We start from the raw sequence: 6,791 nt of genomic DNA, 5'->3' as shown, positions 1-6,791 counted from the left end.
AAGTATTCCCCGACGTCTGGAAGCGGTAATAAAAGCAAAAAGCGGCAATATCAAGTATTAATTTCATTGTGTCTTTCATGCAGTACGTATTTTATTATGTGTTTACTTATTTTTGTCTCCTAATAGATCATATATCCTACAATGATATATAATAAATAAAACTTAAGATTAGAACAGTTATATTAATTCGATTAAACTTCATCTTTTCCTACATGTATTTCGAGTAACTGTCCACTTATTTTCGTCCTCCTAAATTTTCATTGTATCCTCGGATAGAGAATTTTCTTCTACTTGCTTCTTTGCTACTCACATAATTTGAAATTTAACTAAACAACAGATGTTTATGGTAAAAGTGGTTCAGAGCATTTGTTTCTATTTTTAAAAAAGTTGTGTTTTAAAGCATGTATGGATACCTTTTTAAATGAATGTTTGCGATGGATTATGAGTTAAAAAAATTTCCATTATTTTCAAACATCAAAAATTTCAATGATAATTTTTTTAAATAAAAAATTATAAGTTAATTTATGCATAAGTACTTAACGTACATTTCTAGTAACGAAAAGTAGTAAACATTAAATGCTTGCATTGAAACGAATTTTTACAATGAAATTCCACTCACTAAATCACAATACTGTTCGTAATGAATGGCGTACATATTCTTTGATACAATCATAACTAAGTTTTCAACTTTTACTGCGATGATGAATCGAACATTCTAACGTCGTTCGTTCTCCTATACAACATACTATTAGAATTAATAGGATTATAGAAACTAACGCATTTGTATTTGCAGGATTCTGTAACTTTACGCATATGCGTGAAGCGTCTGTATATTATTACGTTAAAACATAAATTACACTCGGTAATACAAAGGATGTTCCGTGAGACGGTACATCTGGGTGAAGATTTCGAAAGTTTATTTGTAATCGAACCGTTATACAGCCGTTTTTGAGACAAATATTTCGGATTTTTCCAGTCCTTATTTTTATATGTGTCACCGTCATAAATTTCCTCTACGGCCACTTCTGGAGCATAAACACGGTTTTTCTCGAAAGGTAACTTTAGAAAAGATTACGTACAGACCTAACAGTAACGTATGGTCGCCAAATGTACCTGGAGGAAAAAATGACAGCATTGTCGCACGTTCGGGGTCCTCCCGCTAAATCACCGGGTTCCCCATCCTTTCTAGCCGAAGACGCTCTAAGGGAGCTATGAAGGGTAGGCCCACTCTTCAAGAGGCACACTGATTGGAATTTTTTAAGAAACTGAAAAACCAATCAACGTACGACCTCTGACTCCCTTGTCTACGTGGGAGTTAAGACGACAGTGAGTTGTCAGATTTGCAATCACACTCTCGAAAGAAACGTCTAACATGAAATCTCAAAGTATTATCGTCCAGATGCATTTTTCCGTAAAAAACAGTCTTATCGTAACGCGTCATCGTCATTGGACGTACTTTGTTCGAATGCTCTTAATCGCTGCACGATCGTGGCGATCGAGACAACACTTCCAACGTTCAGGAGAACTTGAATAATTGCTTGTAAGATTAAAGTTTAGAAGCAAATCGAGTCGCGATTTAAAGTTTATTACTTTTTTTATCATGACGCAGTAGCAACAACGCTCGACACGCTACAAAGGACGCGGTCAATTTCCATTAAACATTAAATTTCCGGTTCTTCTGTCGCTGCGTCGAAACGACGGCAAACAATTTTTAGTATCTAAATCAACATTTATTATTTAATAAATTAAATATTTCAGTTTGTGATAGCGTTATGAAATAATTCTGTTTTGAATTGCAGCAAACAATTCTGATTCTTTTAATTATCCAATTTTTTATATATTTGAACGATACAATTAATGAACGATGCAATTAATATGCTTATAGAAACATTAAAATCGAACGCGACACGTTCATGAACAGGTACAAAATAAAACAAATCCGAATAAATGAAATAGTCAAAGTGTTAGGGTTTGGTCAAGCCCTGATTATTGCATTTCGTGCCGTCTAAGGTCTATATGGAGTCGAAGAACCACCCAATGTTTTTACGGATTGGGACCATGTAGAAACACTCACTGAATTGTATTAAAAGAATAGTTTTTAATAAAGATGTGGGTGTGAGTATATACGGAAGTTGTGTGTGTGTGTGTGTGTGTGCGTGTGTGTACTTTAGTGTGTCGAAGTGTTCGAATATTTCTATAAGTATTAAACTAGTTCTGTTGTATACTAACTGAACTCTGTATTATTCTCTATCTATACTGTTTTTCTATCTATGCTGTTGGAAATCTGAACTGTTGGCTATCTAACCAAATTGGAAATTTCTACGTTCGTTAACACCTCTGTTCTCCTTTCCATTGCGCCCTTAGTGTGGTACTTTTCTGGAAGGGGAACAGAAGCTTGTACGGGGGGAGGACGGCATTCCGGGGAGAATCTGGGTTTTTCCCAAATCCCGTGATGTCAGTCCCGGTCCGCGGGACCCGTTACTTTTAAGGGCCAGATCGCCCTCTGACCTTCTAAACTGCGAGGTTTATGACATGGCCTGTGTCACTGAAACCAAAAACTCTAAAGACTAGTGCACCAATAAATAAATCTGCTAAAAACTACAAATTGTCATGTACCATCGTAGTGCTGGCACGCAGATGGTACGGATACTAAATTATGGGGTTCAAAGGTGACCATTCTCTCGTCATGTCGTAAACCTCATCTTTATGAAACTCTAACACAAAGAGTTGTTTCAGACCGACATAGCACTAGAAAAGTTATATTAATTATATTAATTAATTACATTATATTACATATAAATTTATTATATACCATGCTTTGTGTAAACGGTAATTCGAAACAACAGAAGAGGAAACAGTTTTAAATAATTTACTGGTAACACGACCACATACATATACTAATTTTTTAAATCTGAATTATTTCTTGAGAAATGAAGGTGATGTTCAGTTTCTTTAATGGAATGACTTCGAAGAACGAGTTTAACCATGTATCATACAATGGCACTCAGGTCGATCCAAGGTCACAATCGAAAGAAATACTCGAAATAATTGTTGCCACTTATTGATATCTCTCATTGATATGTTTACATTTTGTGTTTAATGACTTTCGTTAGTCAAAATACACTTTTCCACTCTCTGCAATGTGCTTTTAATGGCTTCTGGTATTGTTGCTTGAGCTATGGATGCAGTGGTATCTGTTATTTTTTATTTTATTTTTTTATTTATTGTTTTATATTTTGTTTATATTTTTGAGTGACCTATGAAAAAATCTGGAGTCTTTATAGGCCATTTTACAGGACATTGAAAAAGTTTATTTTATGAATAAATTACGTCCAAATTTTGTACGCTAATTTCTAGTTCATGTTAGTATTTTTTCTTTGTTCGGTCATAACAAGAATGAATCAATATTATCAGGATTAATCATTATGTACTTTCATTAACTTTTATTATCCGACAGTAAGAGTAAGTAAAGTGCCTTAGCAAAGGTCGAATGCTTTATTCATAAAGATGGAGATTCTGCAAAGGCCAAAACAATTTTCGCATGGTAAAAGTTATTTACGAACTAAACCTAACGAGCAAAAGTTCAAATAATGCTAATACCACCGAAATATTGATAGTCAAAAAACTTTCGTAGCTTCTGGGAATTTCTGTCGTTCCGAGATGTAACGTTAATAGATCACTTCTTGTAGACCCTGGTTTACTTTTACAACTTTCACAGACTACATAACTCTAATAAATTCTGGTAAATCCACGTCTTCTTCAGCTTCAACCATTTTGAACGTTTCAAAATTAAAGATCTTCGACGATTGAAGTTCTCTAACTTGTTACGAGTTCGAAACGTAATAAAGAATTGAAATTTGGATGAGTTATAAACAATTAACGTTCTCTCTTCTCTTAGATTTAACAACGAAATAACATGGTGTATATTTTCCGAAGTTACTCAAGTTTCTTAATTTGCAGAAGTAGGCAGAAATCAGTAATTAATACAAAACAAGTGTAGTACATTAAACTGTATCTTCACAACTGTTCCGTGAAGTTGCACATGTATAGTTAGAACAAGAAATACAGTCCATTTTTTCAAATAATCTCTGTAATTTGTTGTCTTTGTTCATTGTATATAGAAATTGATTCTCGAAATTCTGAACTGGCTTGCACCGTCTTTGAATCTCTGTCCCGTGTCTTCACCAAATCTCCTGTGGTGCTTTCCGCAAAGTCAGAGATGAGACCTATCAAGGGATCATCTCTTTAAGCATACTTCAAGGACGTGGGTTCCCAATGTATCGGGCTTGAACCATATAGCAGTTACCACGTGTACCACAGCAACAGGATTTATGGCGGGCATACAATGGAAGTGTCTACGGCTGTTCAAAACTAACTTGTCAAATCTTTTCAAAGGTCTAACAACCACTTGAATTGGTTACCTTTGATGACATTCATGCTAGACCAACTTCCAGAAGCTCAGTCGCTAATCAGATTGGACAGGACAGAGACATGAATCGGTTTATAAGAAACCGATAAGAGAACAAGTTCAGTTCAGACAATTGTAAATATTACTTCAATCTATAACGAACAGACACATTCAGAGTTTAAAGGCTTCAAGTTGACGATCACATATAGTCGATTAGCTTTCGTTACAAAACAGCGTTATTTTACAATCAGATTCCAACAACATTTTTCTTTATCAAGTAATATTTCATTAAAAAAAGGCACTGATAACATATTGAAACATCTTTATTACTGTAAAAGGAGTAAGGAAACGCGAAAAGTGCGGGAGTTAATTTAAAAGATTAACGATCAAATTCGCGTTATACTACAACAACGAAATACAGTATTTATCATCTCTTTAAAATCTTAAGTTTAGATTTATTGTGCTCTGTGTAACAAAGATGTTTAATTACGAAAACGTTCCATAATGCGCGTAATAATGGTAAATACAATATGTAATATCAAAGAAAACTACTCCGACGAAAAAAAAATAGAATTAAAATTGTTTGATCGAATTTCGAAACATGAAACTGATATATCAACTTGTGAAAAATTGATCATCCAAAAAGTGAATGTGAGTTTTTTTACGGTAACCATGTACATGAACTGGAAAGTAAAACTAAGGTTATGTTTATCTTCTTGTGCTAAATGTCAGCAAATAGTCGCAGATATTGAAGAAAGTAAATATTGATTACTCTGACAAGTCGAAAACGAATTATTAATTAATTAAACAGAAAATTGTTTCTATTTATTTATTATTTTACTATCATAGTAAATCTAAGAAAGTATAGTAATCAATTGATTTGAGAAATGTAGCATAACTTTATATGAATTAAATGCTAATAGTTATAATATTTTAAACAACATGATGTATTTCATAAAACATTATTTTTGAGAATACTTATTAGTTACAATTGTCTACAAAAACACTTTCATGTTCTATTTTGCCAAAATTATACCGTTATTTCGGCAAGAAAAAAACCCTTAAGAAGACACACAGGATTCACCCCTTCGGAGCCAGCTTGTCCGAACAGCAACCAACCACATATCTTTCCCTAGCAAACCCTGGACTCCCACACGATTACTCAATGTCACAAATTTTCAACCGCGGAGGTGAATACATTAAGGACAAACTGCGCATGCCAGTCTACCCAAAACGTATACTCATTCCGTTCCATAAGTTATAATTTATGGTCACAGGTAACCAAACCCAAGCCAAACATAATGTCCAGGGATTACGTGATAAATATATGCACCGCTCACCCCTTCAACATCGTTCAAATTTCCCTTCTATTCCCTAGAGTTTTAATGAAAAGGAGAATTATAGCGAATCCCGCGCAAAGAAACGTTTAATATTTGTTCCCCATTTTTTACATGATCATGAGACTGGATGATTTATAGTATAGTTCCCTTATGGTTAGTACAATTTTGCACCGATGATAGAGAACAGAGGGCTAGCTTTTGTACCCCAGGTAGTAACTTTTGTAATCATGCAATACAATTTATTATCAGACACTGCATTGGGTACCAAGTTTAACGGCAAACTTTAATAATGTTATGTATGTTGCAGGAAATTGTATTTTAATGCCACTGTTATATGTGATGAATTCAATGGTAATTAATCGAACAGATTTCAGTATTGGAAATAAATTTTGTTACAACTTGATTCATACCATTTTCTTATTGGAAAAAAATTTCTATTAAATACTTTTTGAATATTCGAAAAAATAGCACTGACCAGTTATGTAACGCGGCATTTACATACTTTGTAATTTATAACATTTATAAGTCACATGTGCGTCTTCAGATGTAGAAAAATTATAATAAAAACACATATTTAACAACCTAATTTGGATACTTTGGTTTATCAAACAAAATCAAAACATTATTTTTTGGCGTTTATCAAATATGACAATATAACTTGATGCAAATTATTTTGGCTTTCATAAGATAAAATCAATTCATTAGAAAGTTAAACTAACATCCTATATCTTCGTTGTGCTTTTAATCTTTGGAAAATATTTGAGAAAAATTGTTTTCGTAATTAAAGAATTATATTTTATAATCGCATTACAACAGAATTTCATTTCAATAACAAAATTCGTATGGTGAGATGAAATGGAATTTATCATACGGGTCATTCCACGCCAAATCGATCACTTTTGGAAGTCACCATCTCCGATTTCGCTCTAATCAATATGCTGTAGTCCGTGTGAAATTAGGGGGGGTTTAAGTCATCATTTTGCAGGTTTCGAATTTGTTATTGAATGACAAGCCGTCAAAGTTTGCAATTTTTGCCCATTTTG

At 33.5% G+C, this 6,791-nt stretch overlaps 1 long non-coding RNA gene across 2 annotated transcripts; it reads left to right on the top strand.

Moving 5' to 3' along the window:
- The first annotated feature begins 4,630 nt into the window (after nt 1–4,630).
- LOC143264102 (uncharacterized) lies at nt 4,631–6,321 on the top strand. 2 transcript variants are annotated; one of them, XR_013037597.1, is made up of 3 exons: nt 4,631–5,165; nt 5,460–5,957; nt 6,056–6,321. It is a non-coding gene; the product is annotated as an uncharacterized LOC143264102 (long non-coding RNA). The 2 variants fall into 2 exon arrangements; XR_013037596.1 differs by having other exon boundaries at nt 4,631–5,598; nt 5,686–5,957.
- The last annotated feature ends 470 nt before the right edge of the window (nt 6,322–6,791 follow it).

Source organism: Megachile rotundata, chromosome 3 (genome assembly GCF_050947335.1).
Source record: "Megachile rotundata isolate GNS110a chromosome 3, iyMegRotu1, whole genome shotgun sequence".
In the NCBI taxonomy this organism is placed as follows: Eukaryota; Metazoa; Arthropoda; class Insecta; order Hymenoptera; family Megachilidae; genus Megachile; species Megachile rotundata.
This window is presented reverse-complemented; position numbering and strand designations above follow the sequence as displayed.